Below are 24452 nucleotides of genomic sequence, written 5' to 3'. Positions count from 1 at the left end.
AGGTAGCTAGGGAGCTTTTCCTTTAGCATGACATTGTTAACGCTATGATAGATTCTATTGGTTGGTGGCTCATCTGTTTCCAGTTGCTTGCTATGGAACAATATTTTGTCAATTTTAGTTGGGTTTGGAATACACATTTAAATTTAGAAGGACCACACAAGGATCTTGAGGAATTTAGATTAACATAAATCCAGTTGTAGAGTCTTTGTGTCTCTTGGTAGAAAATAAAATTGTGTTCATCCCTTTCTTGTGGGAATACTCTTTACATAATTATTCAAATCGTGTGATTGAATGCAGTGAACCTCCTGGGACCCTCAACGAAGAAATACAATGTTGTAATTGTAGATGGTAATAACATTGGGTATTGGCTGTGTTTTATTGTGTGTGAAGATCAGAGAATAGGCCTCAATTTTCTATCGACCATGTAGAATAGCCTCCTTTCATATATGAAAGTTCCCTGGTATACATCCATTGGGGAAACCTTGATTAAACAACAACCAACACCACATTTTATATAGCGCTTTTCACCCAATGGGACTCAAAGCGCTTCACAAATTCAGTATAATGCATGCTACACAGCGAACAGGAGTTTTACAGAGTGCCTGCCCAGATGAGTTTACAATCTCTTTTTGGTGATTGAGGCATAAAGTGACTTGCCCAAGTTCACAAGGAAATTATACCAGGAATTGAACCAGGTTCCCCGGATTTAAACTCTGTCGTTGTTTACAGAGTCAGTGTCTTAATTTACTTAGCCACTCCCCCGAGTAGGGGGATTGAGGATTAGAGTTAGTTTAACAAATTTGCTTTTGCCTTCCATCTGTACCACATATAAAATGGAATTATTAATAGTGGGAATATCTTGTATTATTTTGGGCCTATTGTTTTTCTTGATCCATAAAATGTTTTGGATGGATAGAGGTGAGATTAGGGAGTTTGAGCCCCCTATACTAAGCCAAATTATTAGTTGTGAGAGCTGAGCTGCATGGAGACAGAGAGTGAGATTAGTTTTCTTTAAATAGATCAGATGGATTTTTTGTTATTTGTAGGAGAAATTAGCTCCAAGCAGTTGCTGTGTTTTTTTCTTTTGGGTGGTGGGGGGGGGGGGGGGCTGGGGGAGTGACGATGGTTATGGCCTCTGATTTAGTGCTATTTATTTTGAAGTCTGATAAATAGCCACATTTTTTGTATCATTTTTCCAAATTCAGTAAAGAGATTAGGGGATTGGTGAGCATGAGAAGGACATCATCTACAAATAAGATAATTTTGTACTCTGCTGATCTTATTGTAATTCCAGAGATGTCTGGGCTATTTCTAATATTAGTTGAAAGAGGTTCCATTGCTAAGGCAAAAAGTAAAGGGGAGAGTGGACAGCTGTCTTGCCCCATTGGATAGGAGGAAAGAATCAAAGAGAAGAACTGCAGCATTGAATCTGGCTGTAGGTTTAACAAACACTGCGGAATCTTTTTTTTTTATTACTTAAATTTTTATTGAGCATTTTTCCATACAAAATAAGAATAAACAAAACATATAACAGATAAAAAAAAAGGGGGGTGGGGAGGTGGGGGAGGGGACGCATTTGTAAAAATATAGCATTGTACACAACAATTTAGTTACCACATGTATCACTCTGTTCCGAGAATTCTAATCTATATATGGGGATATACCTGCATGGCGAAACCAGGGGGCCCAAATCTCAGAAAATCGCGGGGTAGAGCCGTTCAGATAGGCTGAGAGTTTTTCCATATAAACTATATGCCAGATTTTATTATTTATTTGGTTTAAGGATGGGGGGGCAGGTGGTTTCCAATTTTTGGCAATCCGTGTGGCATTTAACATTTGGGCTAGTACTCTAGCTTTTTTCCGGGGAATGTTGGCTATTGGCTTGCCTAACAATATATATACTGGGTCATGTGGGACAGTGATTTCTAGGATCTTGTGTATTAAGGTGAACACTTCCGTCCATGTTTGTTGGATTTTGGGACATGACCAGAATGTATGCAGAATATTCCCCACTTCGCCACAACCGCGCCAGCACAGTGTGGAGACCCCTGGGAGAAAAGAGTGCAGTCTGGCAGGAGTCATATGCCATCTGTATATTAACTTGTAAATATTCTCTTTTATTACAACGCACGAAGAATTTTTGGAGGCAGCTTCCCATATGTCTTTCCAGGTATCGAGATCTATACAGACGTTAAGATCTTTTTCCCACGATACCATATATTTATCAGGGGTTTGATTGCTCTTGATAAAGGATAGACTTTGATAAATTCTGGAGATGATTCCCTTTGTGTGGGGCTGGTGTAAACACCAATCCTCAAACAGGGTTAAAGCACGGGGTTGGCTCGATTTATAGGCTGATTGGATATAATGTCTAACCTGGAGAAATCTGAAAAAATCGGAAGAGGGGATATCATGATTCGTTTGCAGAGAAGCGCATGGGGGAACTTTCCCTTGAACGAGAATATCTTTGATTCTCGTGAGTCCTTTTTGAACCCAGGTATGGGTGAGCGGGTTTTCTGTGTAAAAAGGAAGAGAGGGGTCTGAGAATAGGGGTTGCATGAGGGAAGGAGTACCGGTTAGTTGAAACTTGGATTTGAGGGAGTCCCAGATATTACAGGCAAAGGATATCACCGGGTTCTTGAAACTCTCGGGTGGTCTAGACTTTTTGTTGAGCCAGAGTAGATTTTTTATTCTGCATGGGGAACAAATCAGATCCTCTATCTCGACCCACCTCCTTTTGGTTGGGTTTGAATGCCAGCTAACAAGTTGCCCTAATTGAGCTGCTCTATAGTAGTTTTGTAAATTTGGAAGAGATAAGCCTCCTTCTGATTTGGACTTGTAAAGAATATCTTTGCGAACTCTAGGTCGCTTGTTTTGCCAGACAAACTTCAAAATTTTCTTCTGAATATTATTTAAATCTTTCTGACAGATTTTAACCGGGAGAGTTTGAAAGAGATAGAGGAGTCTAGGTAAAATATTCATTTTAATAGTAGTTATTCTCCCAAACCAAGATATTATGTACGGGTTCCAAGTGGCTAAGTCCTTGACTATCTGGTCAAAGAAGGGTTTAAAATTTGGGTTGTATAAAGTTGAATAATTTTTTGTTAGTTGAACCCCTAGATATTTAATATGGTTCGCGTTCCATTTGAAGTCAAAATTTAGTTGGAGTAATTTTACTAATTCTTTAGAGAGATTTAAACTAAGGGCCATGGATTTGGAATGATTAATTTTGTAACCTGAAAGTGAGCCGAATTCTGATAGAACATGAAAAAGGTTAGGGAGGGATGTGAGAGGTTTTGAAAGCGTCAATAGTATATCGTCCGCAAAAAGAGCTATTTTGAATTCTTCCTGACCAACAGAAATACCCGGAATATTGGGGTTCATCCTTATCTGGCATGCTAATGGTTCTACGGCTAAGGCAAACAACAACGGTGAGAGCGGACAACCCTGCCTAGTTCCATTTAATATTGGGAAGGGGTCAGACAAAGAGCTGTTCGTCCTCACAGTGGCCGTTGGTGTGGAGTATAGAGTGTTTATACTATTTCAAATTTTGGCTGTGAATCCCATCTGCGAAAGCGTAGCTGACATATACTGCCAATCTAATCGATCGAACGCTTTTTCTGCGTCTAAAGAGAGTAATAGAGATGGGCACTTTGTAAGGTTTGCTACGTGTATTAGATTCACTGTCCTCCTTGTGTTGTCAAGGGCTTGTCTGCCCAGGACAAACCCCACCTGGTCCGGATGAACCAATTTAGGGAGGATGCTATTTAATCTGTTGGCTAGGATCTTTGCGTATAGTTTTAGGTCTGTATTTAACAGCGAAATAGGTCTGTAGCTAGAACACAACAGAGGATCTTTCCCCTCTTTGGGGATTACCACTATGGTAGCTTGGAGCATATCTCTAGGAGGGGGAAGGCCTAGTTGCATCTCATTGAATACTTTGGTAAGGAATGGGAGGAGAGTTGTGGAATATTTTTTGTAATAAAGATTAGAAAATCCATCCGGACCAGGGGCCTTCCCAATTTTCAGGGATTTTATTGCTTCCTTAATTTTCAGGGGCTCTATAATTTTTTCAAGGTTTGTGATGTCATTTGGGTCTAAAATGGGGAGTCTGCATTTTGCTAGGTAATTGCAGGTCTTTATTGCTCTTTTCTCTTTAGCCGAGTCTCCCACTGGGCCTGGTAGATTGTAAAGGGATGTGTAGTAGTCCCTAAATGCATCACTTATAATTTTGGGGTTGTGGGATACTGAGCCATTTTTAGTGTAGATGTTATGAATTTTAGCTTTAGCTTGTTTTTGCTTTAATTTACGTGCCAGCATTTTATCTGTTTTATTATTTTTTTTCATAGTATTTCTGTTGAATCCATCTTATAGCTCTTTCTGCGTTTGACACTAACAAGAGGTTTAGTTCGCCCCTCACTGAGATTATTTGCCTGTAATTTTTCCGGGAGGGGTTTGACTTGTGAATAAACTCTAGCTCTGATAATTTTTGTGTTAGTATTTCAATTTGTTTTGTTTTTTCTTTTTTTTCCCGAGAAGCCAGGGCAATCAGTTTGCCTCTTATCACTGATTTGTGGGCTTCCCAAAGGGTAAAAGAGGACACCTCTGGGGTATTGTTTATTTCAAAGTATTGGGCCAGGTCTTTTTCTATTAATTGGAGATTTTGTGGGTTCAATAGTAGGGATTCATTTAAGGACCACAACCTTGTTATATTTTTGGGAGTGAGATCTACTAGTCTTGTTATAAGTGTAGAATGGTCTGACCAAGCAGAGGGGGCGATTACTGCTGAGGAGATATTATCACTAATTTGTTGGTCTATTAGGATATAGTCAATTCGAGAGTAGCTATTATGGGGGTGAGAAAAAAAGGAAAAGTCCTTTACTTTGTTATTTACTAATCTCCAGGAGTCTACCAACAGCAGCTCCTTGGTCATAGATATGAGACCCCGGGTAGAGGGAGCTAATTTTTGTGGCGGTGGGAGACTGGGGGATTTATCTAAATTTGGGTCCATGAATGCGTTTAAGTCTGCTGCTAAAATTAAAAGGCCTTTCTGGACGGAAAGGATTAAACTTTTTAGTTCTTGGAAGAAAGATTCTTGATTGTCATTAGGGGCGTAAGTGTTGACTATTGTTATATCGGTAGAGTCCAGTGACCCAGTAATAATTAGAATTCTTCCAGCGAGGTCACTTTTAATTTTGTCTACTTTGAAATTTAAATTTTTATGGAGGAGTGTAGCTACGCCATTCTTTTTCGTGGGAGCTGATGAGTGGTAGACTAAAGGGAAGTCACTGCTAAACAACAGCGATTGGTCCTCTTTTTTCAGATGGGTCTCTTGTAACAGAATTATATCTCCTGCTAGTCTTTTGGCTTCCGAAAGAGCAATACGTCTCTTTCGGGGGTGTTTAAGCCCTTAGTGTTTTGGGATATTATATTAATTGGCATGGTGGTGGTTCAGAGTTCTGTGATACAAATGAACAGAGTGATAACTTACTGTCACGCCTGTATGCCCGCCGACCAAGCTAGACCCCAGTACTGAGGTGGGAACGGTATGATACCATACACCTACAACACTGGGAGCAAGCCCGGAGTGTGGTATAGCGTTGCTGGGCCTGTTGGAAGAGTGTTAGTAATTACTTGCAACGCTTGGGGGTGTCCGTGAGAGTAGTCATGTCCGTTAGCCAATGTTCAGGGGATCCAGGGAATAGAGTCGTCAGAGAGCAAGCCAGGTCCTAGGAAGCCAGAGGTCAGCGAAGTCGTATGCGTAGCAGGGTTCAAGGGGTTACCAGAGAGCAGAGTAGTCCAGGGAGAGCAGGGGTCAAAGCCAGGGAAATCCAAAGTAACACAGGAGCAGGTATTCGCAGGAGCACAGAGGGAACACAGCATAGGACAGGAACACACAGGGAAACAGGAACTATGCAGAGTGAGGAAGAGGTGGACAGACAGGGATTATAAAGGGAGGTGCACCAATGGCAGAGAGAGGAGGAGCAGAGAGAGAAGTGGGAGAAGCAAGAGATAGGTCAGGGAGAGAAGAGGATGAGACAGACGGGGCAGTCAGGGGAATGGCCTGAACAGCTTGGGAGGCGGAGACAGGGAAATCCTAATAAGAAGTGTCTGTGCGCGCGGCCCCTGTAAGCTGGGGATGCGTGCGCACAGGCTGTAACACAGGCGCGGCCCGCACAGAGCAGGGAAAGGCAGCAGGAGGGGGACGGAGCCAAGCGGAGGGGAACGCGGGCGAGGCCTGTGCCCGTGCGATGGCCAGCAAGGGTAGAGAGGAGCATGCACCATGCGCGGAGGAGGCAATGGGATGGATGGCACCACAGGGGAAGGTAAAGGAGCTACCGCGGGGGAGAGGGAGCGGGGAGGATTACAGCAGGGGCTGCGGGAACGCGTGGGTACGCGAGACCTGCGGGGAACGCGCTGCGGCAAGGGGAGAGAGGTAGATGGTGAAGGAGAGGAGTGGGAAGGGGCAGAAAGGATAACGGGAGATGGCAGAGAGGGAGAGGAAGAGGAAGGAATCTCCTGAGTCGTCACACTTACATACAGTTGAAGGGTCGGTACCTCCGTCTTCAGAAACAATCTGGTATGGGAACATATACAACGAGAGATATACATATTATTACATAAAAGTGGCAAATGCTTACAAAACTTGGGGGAGGAGAAGGGTAGAGGGGGGAGGGAGGGATAAACCGAGGACCTCGGCTTCCAAACATTGTTTGGGGGGACCAGCCATAGTGGAACCCGTGGTGCGAGTCTCTCGCACTCACAGGTTAAGTGAACATGAGGGGGGCGGGCAGTGGCTCAGCGGCTCGACGTCGCAGTGCTCCTTTGTTTAGGAGCTAATCACCCCAAAGAGTACGGGGTGGATTGTGTGTGTGATCTTACACATCAGGGGAATAAAAACAAGAATGGGGGGTATTGAAAGTTATAACTGTTTACAGCAACATGTCCTTACTCAATTTTTAAAAAAAAGCATTAAGTAGGATTGGTTGGCATCTATAAATTGGCAGGCTCTTCACTCGAAGTCTAAGGGGGGAGAGGGACAATAAACATGGAAAAAAATCACCTAGGACGTAGCCTCTTATATTTCAGTCTCTAATGAAAATTTAGTAGTTGAACTTTTGGGAGACCAAATCAATTATAGGCAATATATCGGTCTAAAACTTGTATTGTAAAAACATTTCTATCTAGAAAACAGTACCAAACAAACATTGTCTATCAGTCCCTCTAAATGTTCAGATTAGTACAAACTGATTGTCAAACTTTAAATGCCTCAAATTTGTGGGTAACTTGGGAGAACAGTTCCACAGTGAACAAGGACATAGTCTGAGTTTTGGAGTTTGCACACTTTAGAAACTTAGAGACTAAACTCAGTGATTTCTTGATGTGCGGGTTGTCGTGGTCATTGTGGCTTGGTCGAGTTGGTTGACGTGCTCCAGATATCTCGATCGTTGATTAGTTTTTAAATAGATTGCTGGAGTGAACCATGTCTCAGCTTGTACCTTATGACCAGACCATGTTTTGGTTTGCCTGTCGTCTTAAATGTGTGTTAAGAGAGTTTCCAGCTCTAGTTTTTCAAGTCGGTTGGGTCCTAACTCGCCCAGAGGTTGGGGCTTTCGTCCATGTCTGGCGTTGTGCCTTAGGTGATTGACTAGGCCTTTGAGAGGTTTCCGGGTCTTCTGGTTCGAGTAGGCTCAAAGTTCATAGTTTTGCCTCACCCTCTGCTTGTGAGAGTAGAGTATGCATAGTTTCTTGATAGGTGAACAAAAGTTTACACGGGAAGCCCCAGCAATAGCGGATTTTGTTGTTCCGCAGCGAGTTGGTGATCTACGTGAACATTCTCCGTTTGTTCAGCGTGGTTTGAGCCAAGTCCAGGAAGATGAGGAGTGGAACATTATCTTGCTCTATCTTTTGGGTTGTTCTATGGACTCTCAATATCTCCTCTTTAATATGGAAATAGTGTAGGCGTGTGATCACATCCCGTGGCTTCGCTGGATCTAGGCCTTTCGGTCTAGGAAGCCTATGTGCTCTGTCCATCTGAAGTTTTTCATCCGATGTTTCGGGTAACAGGGACTTGAAAAGCCTGGTGAGGTATGCATCTAGTTGGGCGTTGTCCACTTCTTCCGGGACGCCTCTGATCCGCAGGTTATTGCGTCGTGACCGGTTTTCCATGTCTTCTAGTTTTTCGAAGATTGTTTTGACTTGGTTTTTTAATTCTTCGATTTCTTGCACTTGGGACTCTTGTACCAGGGCGGTGTTATCCACCTTCTCCTCCACTTCCACAATGCGGTCTCCTATGGACGCAATTTCCGCTCTAATGCTGTGGCGGAAGCTCTGCATCTCGGAGTGAAAGGAGCTTTTTAATTCCTGTACAAACCCCATCATTGCTGTGCGGGTAAGTGGGGCGTCCGTCTCCTCTCCAGAGTCTGGATCTGATTCTGCGTCTCCGCCTGCGGTGGAGGCTTCTTGGTCTTGTGAGCCTTGTTTTTTGAAGAAGAGGGAAGCCTCCCGCTGGACCGCTGGTTTTTTTGGTTGTTTAGTGTTGTTTAGACAGTCAATTTTTGCTGAGAGTAGAGCTGGATGTGTTTAAATGGTGTAAACAGGTTTTAAATTGAGGTGAGCCCCCTCATTCTTGAAATGTCCCGATCATACACACATTATTTACATTTCTTTATTTGGTTTTGGTTGAGCTTTGTTCCTTGGTATTTTGGACCCCTTTGTCTCATCTGGGCTGCTGACCCTGCGCTGGGCACAGTGGTCAATTTGAAGGGGATAGTGGGACTCAAGGTATGCTTTAATTGAACGGGGGGGGGGAGAGGAGTGTTTTTTTATTTGTGTTTAGGGTTAACGCACGCCTGTGTGCCCCTCCCTGCACCTTACACACCGGCCGGCGCCATCTTGGTGCTCCGGTTCGGTGCAGGCGCTCCGGGGCTGTCGGGAGGGGGGGGGGAAGCGGGCAACCACCGCTCCGTTCCCATCTCTGTCCCTGCACTGCGCCGCGATGTGGGGGTTCTCCCTTACCTCCGTTTGTGTCGGGGGACTCGGGCAATGGCTGCTACCTCTGCCGCGTGGTCCCGGCGGCCATTTTGAGGATGTTGAGAAGTGATGGGGGGAGCTCTCGGACGGGAGCGAATCCCCCGCTCTCTTGTGCCCCCGCGACCGGAATCGCCCAGCTTCCTCTCCTCCGCGTCCCAGCACTGTAGGTAACTTTTTTGGGGGGCTTTCCCCCGAGTTTTAGGTGCTCTGTTCCGCCTTTATAGTGAGTTGTATGGGGAGCTCGGCAATGTGCGTCTTGCTCGCTCGGCTTCCTGGCCACGCCCCCCTGCTGAATCTTTTTAATGGAAGTTTATCCCAGACCAAAGGACTTTAGTATGAAAAAATATGAGTGAGATTGCTATACTTTTAATACCTGCATTATACAATTTTGTTACGTACCATAAAATATTTGACTTATCTTTAAATTGAGAAGTATACAAGATATCAACATGGATGAAAACATCCGAATTCTAAAACAAGGGTCCTGTCACGGGGCCTCCAGGAGGAGGTAGGACCTCGATGGCTGGAACAGCAAGGAAAGCAAGGATTGTTAGGGTCACGGGCTGAGGATGGTGGCAGGTGACAAGAAGGACCATCGGGGTCACAGGCAGGGTTCGTTGGCAGATGAAGGCAAGGATCGTTTGGTATCCAGATAGGGGTCGGCGGCATGAACAGGGCAGGGGAGCAGGAACTAAGTCTAGGGAGCATGGAACAGGAAACAAATGTGGACAAGCCAGATCATAGGCAAGGGCCTTTAATAAGTACCGTACTCGATAAAGAACTGAAGCATGGGGAAAGGAGTCAGGACACAAAACAAAGGCAAGGGAGGAACAGGAAACTATAAGGACAGAGGACATGAGCAACAAGAGGAGACAGACAGACAAACAGAGGAACCCCAGAGCAGACAGAAACAGCAACACACCCGGTGGACAGACAAGGGAACTGTGGCTGGGAGCTGGATGTCTAGGAAGACTGACAGGCCCATACTCATCTTCTTGAGTGGACAGACCCTTATGACAAAATATACAGTATTTTGTTCTTCATTTTGGAAAAAAAAATTACTTAGTTTTTTCACTTTTAAATGTGCTCTCCATCATACTAAAATATCACTATTTGTAATACACTGAACACAGTCTGTAACCTGTTGGAGCTACACTCTTCATTCACTGTTCAAGATTCAATACAAGCACTGTCACTTGTCAGTAGGGGTCATGTTTGTAGATTTCTCCCCAATGTATACAATTTATGTGTTTGATCACATACCTGAGGAGACCAGCTTCGTGACAGCAGTGTTGGCGACTGAACAGTAAATGAGCAATAAGATCTGCACTGATAACTCAGTAGAACAACCTATAACACAGACAGACAAATCCCCTTACTGAGGTAATGTACACCAGGCACGGAAAACTGTAACAGATAGTTTAGTGGGTAATAAACGTACAAACAATAATTATCATTACCCCCTACCCTCCAAGGTACGTCCTCCAAGCACAGTCTATCATTGGAGCTCTGATGTTGTAGTGTTTAGTGATTGTTAGAATAGTTCCATGTGGTCAGGGTCCATCTAACTATCCCTGTCTAATGAGAATAATCAGTCCTCACACCCCTTCCTGACCAGTCAGACAGACTTGGTTGGTGCACTTGGTGAAAGATGCTCATCTGGTGAAGGGATCCATACATTTATATTGTGCAAGGCACTGCACACTTGATACCTCTATCACAGCAGGGTAGCGGGAGTAAACTATCACAGGATAAATGATGTTGGTGAAATAGCTGGCAAAGTTTCTATAAGCCCACCTGCAGTGCTCTAAACCGTATAATGTATGTATGTCTTTATTTATATAGTGCCGTTAATGTACATAGCGCTTCATGCTGCGGGGCGGAGCACTGCTAGCTAAAAAGTGATCCAAATTCAATTAATGAAAAATGCAATATTTAATAATCAAAAGTGGGTATACACATCGCAAAAATGCACTCTAACGCGTTTCGTTCCAAGTTCCCATTGGAACGAAACGCGCCAGAGTCTGATTTTGCAATGTGTATACCCACTATTGATGATTAAATAATACATTTTTCATTAATTGCGTTTGGATCACCTTTTGGCTAGCAGTGCTCCGCCTGTCAGCATTTTTTCTTTTTCTACTTACCTTGGCTGGAGCACGCTACTTCTAAAGATGGGTCCATGGCTGCTACTTCCCTGATGGCATCTTCTAAGCGAGTACCCACACAGTGCCCAGGGTCCCGGTTTCAGTGTGACACCATGTTTAGCGGGGTTTGCGGCTTCTGTGGGTTGGACCGTGTCGGGTGCTTTCCTATCGTTGGCGTCTGACAATTCCTTTCCCTTGTTCCGCCACATTCACCTCTCCTTCCTGCTTGCATGTCCACAATTAGGTTAGAGACCGGGTAATCATTACTAATATCAGCCTGACCGTGCTTGTTTACATATGGTCTATTACATGAATTGTCTATAGAACCCTCACTTCATGAGCATCAGTTTTTGGGATCATTCTCTATTCTTCCAAAATCAGATAAATAACAAATAATATAAATAACACATACAAATACTTCATAAATAAACACATTAATAACGGGATTCTGGATTGAGCACAACAAGGAGGGTAAAATAAATAATAATGTATTTCCTTTTAAGACAAACACACAATCCTTCACAATTACACTTAATATACACTTACTGGGATGGGGAAACAAAATATAATGTCCACGGAACTAATAACTCGAAAACAAAGTCTCTAGGCACCACTGCATGGGTGCGGGGTTGTTCACAAATAAAGCCATGCGACAGTATTTGCTAGGGGCGCGGAATGCAGCCCCTGTATCTCCGCCGAAGGGAAACTTTTTGTTATGCCCTTATAGGATTCGTTCGGGAATCCTTAGCTCAAATGAATTCTGGAAGAGGGATGCAATTCTTTGTTACAATGTTTTAACCCCTCACACTCTGGAACTCCGCTGACGCTGGAACGGACCTTGGTTGAAGCTTAAGATGTTTCTTAGCTGAATCTTAGGTAAATCTGACTAAGACCGGGCTGCAGGCATTCTTATAGGCTTACGACTCCTATCCTTAACCTGTGCAGCCAATCACCTTTGGGAATAACTTTTCTTGCCTATCCCAGACTTGCCAGTATGTCATAGAACTGGCAGAGGTGGCGTCTCGGTCTGCTAAGAGCATGCGCTAACTTAGCACCTATGCTGTTTAGCATAAGTGACTCAACCCCTTACCTGGTGACAGGAAGTCTGGGTGTCAGCTACCATTTGTTAATAGCCCGTACTTCACACTGGTACAGGGTACTTTACTGTGTCCAGCCCTAACACTTCAGGGTCTCTGAGGCTTTCAACTCCGGACTTCTCTAGACATTGGGGCACCAGCGCAGCAGGATGCCCTTTGAAGTATGGAGTTGGAAATCCCTCAGCTCATTTATCCCAAACATATGCGCATGTTAATGGATTAACTGCCGGGCTGAAAGGAGAGGGGTTCCTGTCTTCATATTTTAAAATACCTAAAACAAGGTTTATTTTCATATGTAATTTCTGTATGAGTTGGTGTTATAATAACAACATGTATGTGTATGACTAGTCATTAGCTATCTGCATTGCAAAAATTAGAGTACTAGCTCCCTCCTAACGCAAGTTAGCCCCTTAATTGTATGGGCTCTGTGATGTGGTTTGCGGTTTGACTTATAATCGTTCTGCAGTTAGAAGCTGGCGTACAATGTAGCATTACTTGCCAGGATCAGTAATGCAGAAACACTTCACCAATTGACCGTAATTGGTTAACGAGACCACTGGATTCATTGTTGCACTCCACCACTTCAACACAATAAATGTGTATTGAGACAATGGTTTGGAGCATGGTGGTGTTACAGACATTTGGTGAGTGAGAAAGTGTGAACAATCAGGGGTGGGGATGGGTTCTTGGCACGCCCTGTGTCTGTTGTGGCACCAACCTAATCTATGCTCTGATTGTCCAGCATCCCCCTCCCATGCAATGGATAGCCACAGAGGGCTATATAAGGGGTGCTGCTGATCAGAAAATCAGATCTACCTTCAGAGAGCATCTGAAAGCAAGAGACGCTAACAGAAATTGAGAGACACCCTGGGAAGGAGTGTGGAGATTCCCTCAGAGGACCATCAGAGAGATATTCTGTAAAGGAGTTTGGATCTTTACAGTGACCAGCTGGAGATACATGTCAGAGGCTCTGCTGTGTGCAGCCCACTGATATCCTGGACGAGAAGTAGACAGAGCAAGCCTTCTTGAAGCAGGCCCCTGCACCTAGCGAGGCTAGAGTCTACTCCCCAGGCCCCCAGTTGGTATTGTATCTTGTTTTGTACATCTTGGTTTTGTCTCTTGGTGTGCCAGAATAAACCCTTTTTTATTCAACAGCTTTGTCCTGTCTGGTGCTAGGGATCCCGGTGGTTTCGGTGTAAAAGTACTGGTCTCGTGACAGGCTTTTTCTGGTGGCAGCGGTGGAATCGCTTGACTTTGTGTTGGGATTTCTTGCGGGAAATCACAGCTCAAAGACAGTCTTGAATTTTCAAGACCACAGGACAAGTTGTTCCAGACACACGTTGTACAACCTGATATTTTACGATTCGATCACATTTGTATTAGTTTTGGTAAATCTGAAGATGGCTGGGCCAGGAGGACGTTATTCTTCCTGGGACCGACAATCGTCAGTTGCCCGGTGCACAAGATATGGGCTGCTGAGCGACTGCCGAGGTACGATGGGTCTTGCGGAGGACCTTGAGTGGTATGAGGCTGGCTTGGCTAAGTACGTTGCTATGGAGAGTGTTTGTGTGGATTTACTTGCAGCATATGGTCCAGACATAACTGAAGACTTTCGCTGGCACATTGTCGACCTAGTGAGAGGCCCTGCAGGACCTGCGCCAGTTCCATTACCACTGGCGCAGCCCGAGAAGTGGGTCTTAAACCCCGCTACAGTGCCAATGAGCCGAGCACTTCCAGTAGCTGACTCTTCCTAAGCCACCAAGGCATGGTGCAGTGTGAAGGTGAAGGGGTACCCAGGCCATGAAATAAAGGCATTCTGCTCTGCTTGGTTCCTCTGAGTCACATAAAGTGATGGTGAGTGTCAGTTCTGCAGCCCAGGGCTGTCCTATTAATATGTAATTATATGTCTAAAATGCGCCCGCTAGGAATAAGGGGCCTCTAGTGCTGTTTAAAGGGGTAATTGGATAAGCGTGCCTGGGATTATGTGGTCGGGCCCGGCATTACAACACTGTATCACTGTGTAACCGCAGACAAGCAATGGAAGCCTTAACCGCAAGCTAAATTGGTTAAGTGGTCTGGGGTCACGAAAGGATGCCGGATTGCAACAATGTATAATGTGGTCTCATCATTCAATTAAGTTCAATTGGTAAAGTGCGTCTGCGGTTATCGATTGAGTCCGGGCATTGCAACATTGCACCCCAACCCCAAACCGCAGACCGGGGAAAAGTTTAACAACAAACCACATCACTGCCCACACATAATTAAGCAGCTAACTTTTGATAGGGAGGTCCTAGCTTTCTAATTTTTGGTATGCAGAGTGCTAGGGGGTAGACATATAATCCAATATAGTTCTGAGACTGTAACATTTATTTAAAGGCATAAATGAGAAGTAGCTCAGAGTTTAGTATTTTAAAGTTATAGGAACTGGAACATTTACATTTCAATCAGGCAGGACATTGGATACATTAAGCATTCACCATTGTCATTTATGATCAGGGATGAGTCATGTATAATGTAAGTCCAGGCTCCTGATAATCCCTGTGGAGCTGACTCAAGAGTGTCTGCAAATGTCCGGGGCTTCTTTCTATTACACTTCTGTATGGTGTAACTTCGTGTTCCCAAGTCTCTTTGGCTATATCCAGTAAGCCCCTTGGGGGTCGGCCATACAATAGTTCAAATGGGGAGAAGCCTGTGGATGATTGGGGAACCTTCCAATTGGCAAATAACAGGTATGGTAACAAACAATCCCAGTTTTTCCCATCCTTATCCACCGCCCGGCGTAACATGCTTTTTAAGGTTTTATTGAATCGTTCCACTAAACCATCTGTTTGTGGATGATAGACTGAGGTTCTGAGATGCTTGATTTTTAGGAGTTTGCATAACTCTTTTGTTACTTGGGACATAAATGGTGTTCCCTGGTCAGTTAAGATCTCTTTAGGAATTCCGACCCGGGTAAACAGGACTATTAACTCTTTTGCTATGTTTTTAGCAGAGGTGCTACGTAGGGGAATTGCCTCCGACTATCGGGTGGCATAATCTAATATTACCAATATATGCTGATGTCCCCTAGCAGACTTTATTAGGGGTCCTACTAGATCCATAGCAATCCGGTCAAATGGTACATCTATTATGGGAAGGGGTACCAATGGGCTATGATACGCTTTGAACGGGGCGGTGATCTGACATTCTGGGCATGAGGAGCAATAATTTGTCATTTCTGCCAGAACCCCAGGCCAATAGAAGCTTCGGATAACCTTTTCTTTTGTCTTTTCCACCCCTAGGTGTCCCCCAATGGGTGACTATGTGCGAGGTGTAATACAACATTACGGAATGTCCGTGGCACCAACAATTGTTTAGTTATAATGGATTTCCTCCTATCAACCCGATATACTAGGTCATTTTCTACGTCAAAGTAGGGGTAGGCAAGTGACCTATCTGGTTGGCCAGGAGTACTATTCTGGTCCCGTATATTCCCCTTTGCTTCCCCTAATGTGGGGTCTTCCCACTGGGCCTTCTTAAAACTCCCAGGACTGACCTCTAGGTCAGCGAAGGTCTTACCCTGTTCTGGGGTGGTAAGCGCCTGTTCAACATCTTGATTTGGGGTATTCCCTACCAAGGTGGCCATGGGAAAGAGAATTTTACAGCACTCTTCCTCTTTCCCTTTTTTATTTGGGCCCTCGTCAACCTCCATTTCTGAAAAAGGGAAAGGATTTGTTTCTCCTGTTACTTCTTTATGGTCCGCTATTGAACTCTGGGTGCCATTCTGAGAGGAGAACCACATTTTTAGAAAATGGAGAAAGTCGGTCCCTATTAACACATCATGTGCCAGTTTGGGTACTATACCCACTTTGAAATCTAAAGAACCAAACTCTGTTTCAATAAGAACATCAACAGTGGAATATTCGTGATTATCCCCATGTATACAACAAATTGCCACTCTTTGTGAACTGTTTACCTGTTTTTTTCCCAATGGGCAACAGGTATTCGGACACTAGTGTAACCATACTCCTAGAGTCAAGTAGTGCCTGAACCCTCTTACCATTTACCTTTACAAATGCCCAGAGATGGTTATTCAAGGGGTCCTCTGGGCTAGGGCCCATACATTGAGACCACAACGAATAAGGTTCAACGCTGTTGTATTGCATTGGTTTAGTATTTAGTGGGCAGACTTTCGCGGTGTGGCCCCTCTCATAACAATTTACACATTTAGGTACATAGTCTGTGTCCCACTTAAAGCCCTTTTTCGGCTGTTGCCCTTAGTATGAGAGCCTCTGTTGCTGGTGCTGTGTGAAGGTAGTCGCCGCTCTTCAGCCCCCCTTAACCCTGTACCCTTTTACCGTCTGGAAAAGTCCTGGAACCTTGGGAAATGGGGATGCTCCATGACTGTGGGTTGCAGGTGCTCTTCTGCTGCATTGTACCTTTCTAAGTGGGCCACCAGCTCGTCTGCATTGTGGGGGTCACTCTGACTGACCCAACGGTGTAGGGCAGAGGGAAATTTCCTCAAGAACTGGTCCATGACCAACCGTTCCACGATGTGGCTTGTTGAGTTGATCTCGGGTTGTAGCCACTTCCGGGCGAGGTGGATGAGGTCATACATTTGGGATTGGGTGGCTTTATCCAACGTGAAGGACCATGCGTGGAACCATTGGGCGCGAACAGCTGTGGTTACGCCGAGGCGGGAGAGGATCTCGAACTTCAACTTTGCATAGACATTAGCTTCGGCTGGCTCTAGATCAAAGTAAGCCTTCTGGGGTTCGCCGCTTAAGATGGGTGCAATCAGACTGTCCCACTCAGCTTCTGGCCAATCCTCTCTCTGTGCTGTGCGTTCAAACGTGAGAAGATAGGTTTCAACATCATCCGAGGTCCCCATCTTCTGAAGTTAGTGGCTTGCCCTGGTTATTTTCAGGACTGGGGCTGCCTCTGCCAGTGGAGCCTTAGTGATAGCCTCTCTCAGGACCTCGAGTTCCTGCTGTATGACCTGGGCAAACCGTTGTTGCTCCTCTCTCAGCAAGCGGTTTGTCTCGCTGGGTTGCATTCGCCTGTTGCTGAGTTGCATTAGTCTCTTGCTGGGCTATTAGCAGCTGTTGCTGGGTTGCATTCACCTTTTGCAGGGTTGCATTCGTCTGTTGCTGGGTTGTATTTGTCTCTTGATGGGCAGCTACATTGCGTACCAACGCACTCACCACGTCTTCCATCTTGTTTGGAAAAAAAAACTTCTTTTTTTTTTTAAATTCTTTTACCCGCAGACCTTTTAGTGTTCTGCCCGCATTCTCCACCATATGTGACAAACGGCTTACTCCGGGGCTCCGCCATCTGTCCGGGACTGCTAGAACACGGTCTTATAGGGTAGGTTAAATGACGAGGCATAACGTGCTGTTCCTTTAAACAGGCTACTGCCTGGTTTATTCAGTCCCAGGCACTGAGACTGCCACACTGAATACAAAAGCAAAACACGAGCAAAACAAAACCCTGCTCATCTGAGCAACAACTTAACCGAGGTTCACCCTGTCTGGGGTTGGGGGAGCTTGCCCGCTTCCAACAAACAAAAATAAGGAACTTTACAATTTGAGAAAGGAACAGAATGATTTAACCTGTTTGGGGAGAGGCTTTTCCCCTTTCTGCTTCCAGCAGCATTCCTGCCTCCAGTCTCTTGGGGAGAGGGGAGAGGAACCAGGAAATCAGCCTTAAATACCTGATTTCCATCTAGCAGGACAGGTGACAGAAATCAGGCAGCAGACATCCCTCATCCCTCAGTTCCAGCAACTGCCAAACTGTGGGATAGAGTGTATGCATTCTGAGGCTGCACTTTCCAGCTCAAACAGGATAGAAGCTGTCCAGTATCCTGGGAGCCCTATATATGGAATTTATTACCATCCCCGGGTTTCTGTCACAATATATATATAAACAGTTTGCCTAGCAGATGTCCGGGCATCGTGGAGAAAGGTAGACATTCTGCCACCGTGCAAGGGGCTTGGTCAGGTATGTTATGCGGGTTAAGTGTGAAGTTAGCGTATGACCCATGGCATAGCGTGGAGCCCTTTGCCCGACTGGAGGAACTGTTGGCAAACTTGCTTTTGGTTGTGTATTACCCAGATAGGCTTGGGAGGGTGTTATAAGCCCGTGCAGGCTATCGGGCGGGTGTTCAACTGTGTTCTTCTGTGATCCATCGGAAGTTATAGCGTGTTCCACTTACGATTCCATCGTAACCAAGGATTGTACCCCGCTACGAAAGTTCGTTAGAACTAAGGACTTGTAAACGAATTCTGCAAGCGCAGAACGAAGATACTTTCGGCGGAGAAACAGGGTCTGCAAGCGGCACTCCTAGTCAAAGACGGTTTTGCGCCTCTTGTTTGTGTATCGACCCCGCTCCTGGGAATTGATACCTAGAGACTGTATTTCGTGGACTTTCATTCTGGAAAACATTTATTTAGTTTTACCTCATTCCCATAAGTGTTATTTTGTAAATCAAGCTGTGTGTTTCTTACAATTTATTTTATCTCACGTTTTGTTCAATCAAAGGATCCAGGTATTTTTGTGTGATAAGCACTGGTCTCCCGTGACAGGCTTATCCCTCCCACACTCACAAGACCCAGTCCTTCACCATTAAACCAGTGAGCACCCTCTCCCTCCCCATGTCCATCTCCCTGCAGGGTCGGATTAACCTCCTGCACCCCGGGCTGAAGTGTGATCAGTGCGGCTGCAGTTACGGGCTCCGTGCCCTCAGGGTAAGCAATGCCGGTTTAATGTCATTCCAAATCCTCTTCCAGTTGCCCTTTTGATCGACCAGCCATCGGTAAGCCATAACCGTCACACCAGACATTGAACCGGGCATGATCCCAAGTCCGGAATCCTCCTGCTCGTTTGTCCATGTTTCACCCGCAGGCACAAAGTTATGGGACAAAGGGTGACTGTATTTGTTCGTGCTCTTGTAAACCGTGTGTATGCTATCTCTTGCTTTGGGAGCTCGTAACTTTAGAGTCTCCCGCTATGCTATAGGATCCGGCAGGATGCTATACCATAGGATCAATCAGATCCCGCCTCTGCCACCAGAAAAAAAGCCTGTCTCTGGAGACCAGCACTTTTTTTCAACCAAAAATTTTTTTATTGAGTGCATGGTACAATAATCACATTTTCTTCCAACCCATTATCGTATACAAAGGTATCCATAACAACTCTTTTTATAAGTAAATTCACAAAAGACAGACTGGGGTTACAAACAGACCAACAAGACCTACAGACAGACTACACCTGGGAGGAGGTAGGGAGGGGGGGGAAGGGGGGGGGGAAGGGGGGGGGAGGAGGCTGCCACAGCACGATTTCGACTCTTCTGGACTTATCATAGAGGTTATGGTTCTCGTTGAGGTCTGGATTTCTTGGGTTTAGTCGGCTTTTGGTCCCTAAGGGCTCGCAGTAACAGTAGTCTTTATGTAGACTTCTGATCTCTTCTGTTGTGTTTTGACCTATGCTTAACTTTTTCTTTGCTTAGTCTAGTGAACCCCTAATCTTGTCAAGAATCTAAAGCCTTCTGTTCACTACACTTCATCCAAGGAGAACGCGTCCGCATCTATTAAAGCAGTATGTTGGAGGCGTTGACCCCTGGGATATCGTTCAGGTCTAGCCATGGTGACCATACTTTGAGAAAGTTTGTGCCGGTGTCGTTAACTAGACTCGTTAACTGTTCCATCCGGCAAACGTGCCAAATTCGGTTTCTGATTTTTGGGATATTTGGTAGATCCGGTTGCTTCCACAATGCTGCGAGTTCGCACCTCAGGGCAGTTGCAAAATGTGCAATTAATTTGTGCTTCGACCTGTTTAGCCCCGGAGTGTCTCTGGCCAGCAGAAACAACCAGGGGTCCAAAGGGATCGTGCAGTCGAGAATGCTCTGAAGCCAATTTCTGAGTTCCTCCCAGATTGGGAGTACTTTGGTGCAGCCCCACAGCATGTGTAGCAAGTTTGCCTGCTCCCCACATTGTTTAGGGCACAATGGGGGGTAACCTTGAACAAACTTTGACAATCGTGTTGGGGTCAGATACCACCTCATCAGGACTTTATACGCGTTCTCCTTTAATGTCGTGCAAATCGAGCTCTTAGCTGCCGCCAGGCTGATCTGATCCCAGTCTGTGTCCTCTAATATGTCTCCTAGGTCTCTCTCCCATCTGTTCCTATATTTTAACGTCACGTCAGCGTCAGGAGTCGGACAGACTACCGCTTTATACATTGTAGAGATAAGTCCCAGGGTTCCTGTTCCAGTAGAACAGAGCTGTTCAAAATTGGTGCGTTTAGCGCGGTTTGGGAATTTATCATAGAAAGCTCTTAGCTGGAGGTATCTAAAGAATTCTGAATTTGGCATCGATTTTTCCGACTTAATTTGTTCAAACGGTTTGATAGATATCCTACCCTCCAGGTGTCGAAGGCGAGTATAGCCCTTCTGTGTCCATATAATAAAATCTTTCCTCTGCAGGCCCGGAGCGAAATCAGGGTTTCCCAAAATTGGGGTCATCAAGGAGTGTTTTCTCATCAAAACATGCTTATATTTGCTTTTGTCCCATACTGCCAAAGAGCTGACAACTGCGGGGAGCGGATTTATGAAGTCTCTGCGGACTGTATTTGGGAGCCAGATCAGGTCCCGCAGTACCACCGGGGCACAGCAGGCCACCTCCAGTTCCACCCATCGCCTTCGTATGGGATGGGTGTGCCACTGGATGATTTGAGTTAATTGGGCCGCTCTATAGTACGACAAGAGGCAAGGTACCGCTAGCCCTCCTTTTGTAGTGGGCCTAATTAGTATGCTAGTTTTGATGCGGGGGGTTTTATTACCCCAGATAAATTTCACCATTGCGGACTGTAACCGAAGGATCTCTTCCCTGATTATAGGGACCGGAAGAGTCTGAAATAGGTACAGAATTCTGGGAAGGAGATTCATTTTTAGAGATTGAATCCTACCAATCCAGGATATGTTGTACCCTGCCCATTTCCGGAGATCGTCCTTTAGTGTCCGAATCAGTCTGGGGTAATTCGCTTTATATAGGGTGTCTGATTGGTTTGTGATATTTATTCCTAGATACTTTATGCAGGAGGTTTGCCATTTGAATTCAAAATTTACCGTGATCAATTTCTCAGTGGCTTTAGGTAAATTGATATTTAGGGCTTCTGATTTTGCCTGATTAATTTTAAACCCCGATATCGTGTTGAATTCCCTTAAAATTTGGAAAACGTTCGGCAGAGAGGTGAGGGGCTGTGATAGTGTAAGTATCACGTCATCAGCATACAGGGCCACCTTATGTAGCTGGTCACTGATTTGGATGCCTGTTATATTTGGACTGAGACTAATGTGCGCCGCTAGGGGTTCAATACAGAGCGCAAAAAGGAGGGGTGACAGAGGACAGCCCTGTCTGGTGCCGCTCTTTATCTGGAATTCTTCTGAGGGGAAGCCCTGGTGTCTGACCTTCGCCGTCGGTCCCTGATACAGAGCGAGAATTGCCTCTATCATTCTCCCTCCCAGCCCGAACGCCCCAAGCGTCTCCCTCAAGTAGGGCCAGTCAATTCTGTCGAACGCTTTTTCAGCATCTAAACTAAGCACCATAGACGGGATACGTTTTTTCTGTGCCAGATCAATTAAGTCAATAATCCGTCTGGTGTTATCAGCTGCTTGTCGACCACATATGAACCCCACTTGATCGGGATGGACCAACTTGGACAACACCTGGTTAAGGCGATTAGCTAACAGTTTCGAGAAGATTTTTGTGTCAGAGTTTATTAACGAGATGGGCCTGTAGCTTTTACAGTCCGCTGGGTCTTTTTCCTGTTTGTGGATTACTGAGATAGACGCCTGGAGCATCGAGCCCGGGATGGGGGCACCATCCAAGAAGGAATTACAAAGTTTTAGTAAATGAGGAGCTAATATTTTACGGAATTTTTTATAATAGAGATTGGAAAAGCCGTCTGGGCCTGGGGCTTTGGCTGCTTTCAATGACTTCATTACCTCCATGAGTTCCTCGATAGTAAAATCAGCCTGTAGTGCGTCCCTCTCCTCTCTGGTTACTGTAGGCAGTTGTGCCTCGGCCAAGAACGTCTTTAGCCATGCTTTTGTGGTTGGCGTGTGTGCCACCTTCGCCCCATCGTATAGGGTCTCATAATATTTTTTAAATTCATTGACTATTTTTTTGGGGTCAGAGGTCAGATCCCCTTGTTCTGTTCGAATTGTCTGAATTTGGGAGATTTGGTTTTTGTCTCTTAGTTTGTTGGCAAGTAGGGTATCTGGCCTGTTTGCTTTCTCAAAATATTTCCGCTTAGTCCATGTCAGCTCTTTCTCAGCATGGGAGGTTAACAAAATATTCAGTTTAGTTTTAGTGTCTAGCAACTCCTTAAGGGTCATTGCGTCTTTATTCTTTTTATGTCGAGTCGAGAGGACTGCCAATTCTGCTTGCAACTGATTGATTTTTTTGTCCTTCTCCCTCTTTCGCCTGCTTGCAATCCTCATGAGCTCTCCTCTCAGAGTCGCCTTATGGGCCTCCCATAAGGTAGCCTGCGATGTCACACTTCCTAAGTTCTCCTGAAAATATTCCCTGATTTTATCCCCTACGTTTTGTGCAATTGCGGGGATTTTTAGCAATACTTCGTTGAGCTTCCAGTTCGCTCCTGGTCTGTCCAGAATAAAATCAGTGCACCGCAGCTCAATCGGTGCATGATCTGACCACGAAATATCGTGGATGCCCGAGTGGGAGATCTGTGGAACCATTCTACTGGATACAAACAGGTAGTCTATCCGACTGTAGCGGTCATGGGGGTGGGAGTAGAATGTAAACCCTTTCTCTTGTCTATGTTGTTCTCGCCAAATGTCAAGTAGATTATTGTTGCGCAGCCCTCTATTCCACGTTTGTCTTATCTTGGAGCTATTTTTTCCGCTTGGGGTGCATCTATCCAGTATAGGATCTAGTGTTTGGTTGAAGTCGCCCCCCAGTATTACACAGCCCTGTGCTAACCTCTGAAGTATGGCGAAGAATCTCTCAAGAAAAGCTTCCGTACCTTCGCTCGGAGCATAGACGTTTGCCAGCGTGATTGGTTGACCTCTTATTTCGCCGCTTACAATGAGAAATCGGCCGTTGTAGTCTCTTTTAATGGTCTTAATCGTCAAGGGCAAACGGTCATGCACCAGGATGGCTACCCCTCTCTTTTTTTGTGTGGCTGAGGCTGAGAACCAATTCTTAAACCTATAATCTATAAATTTTGGTGAGCTAGATTTAGAAAAGTGAGTTTCCTGCAGGAGGATGATGTCAGGGTCTGATTTTTTATAGTCCGTCATAGCTAGTCTGCGTTTCCCTGGGTTGTTAAAGCCTTTGACATTGTGTGATATGATAGTAATCCCTTTATTCATGATTGCGGTTCCAAACCTTCACTCCTATGTTAGCGACCATCTGAGCCTCTGGTGTCCGTGATGAGGATGCCGGGTGATCCTGTGGTTGGGTCCATCTGGCAGCGTGCTGGAGCCTTGGGATGGGAATACAGAGGGGAGCACACTGGGGAAACATAAACAAACATATTTCAACATTTATTTCAACACATAATAACTGTCCGGGGAATGGGCGGGAACTAGCCCCCCCATTCTCCATCGTTGCCCTCTTCAGGCGTACAGCCTGGACGGAGTTCGGGATGGCCCTCCTTCCCCCTCTCTCGTCCTTCGTGGCTGGCCTAAATGGGACTTTCATGGGCCCCTCCTGGGTCTCCTCACCCATGCCCATGTGGAGACTCATTCACAAAGCCTTTGCGGGGGACAGCATCCCTCCCCCCCTCCCTTGCTTGTGCAGCGGAATATTGTAACGGCAATGCTGTGTAACTTAAGTTGATAACTATAAGATCAACTCCGAACGCTTTATAATTTTTTTTTTTTTTTTTTTTTTTTTTATAAGAGTAATGTATACAGTGTAGGGAATAACTTGTAGGAAATAACTTCTTGCCCCTGCTAGCTAGACTCTCTTGTGTGTTACCTGTCTGACTCAGTGTCTGTGCAGCGTTTCAGCTAACTGTTGCCCTGGGAAGCTATGTGTGTGGTGAGAGGGTTGTTGTTATGCTGAAACTCTCTGGTACTCTATTTGTGGGCCCTGAGCGAACCCTCTTGCCGTGTCTGGAGTCGCCCTGCTGATTGCCTGCCTCTATCTAGTTCGTAGAGATGAGTCCC

At 45.3% G+C, this 24452-nt stretch overlaps 1 protein-coding gene across 9 annotated transcripts in view; it reads left to right on the top strand.

Moving 5' to 3' along the window:
• LOC142483155 (uncharacterized) overlaps nt 1-24452 on the top strand; it is a 245997-nt gene that overhangs the window by 40927 nt on the left and 180618 nt on the right. The gene's annotated exons all lie outside the window — the stretch shown is intronic.

The sequence above is a fragment of the Ascaphus truei genome, unplaced genomic scaffold, assembly GCF_040206685.1.
Source record: "Ascaphus truei isolate aAscTru1 unplaced genomic scaffold, aAscTru1.hap1 HAP1_SCAFFOLD_302, whole genome shotgun sequence".
NCBI classification, from domain to species: Eukaryota; Metazoa; Chordata; class Amphibia; order Anura; family Ascaphidae; genus Ascaphus; species Ascaphus truei.
This window is presented reverse-complemented; position numbering and strand designations above follow the sequence as displayed.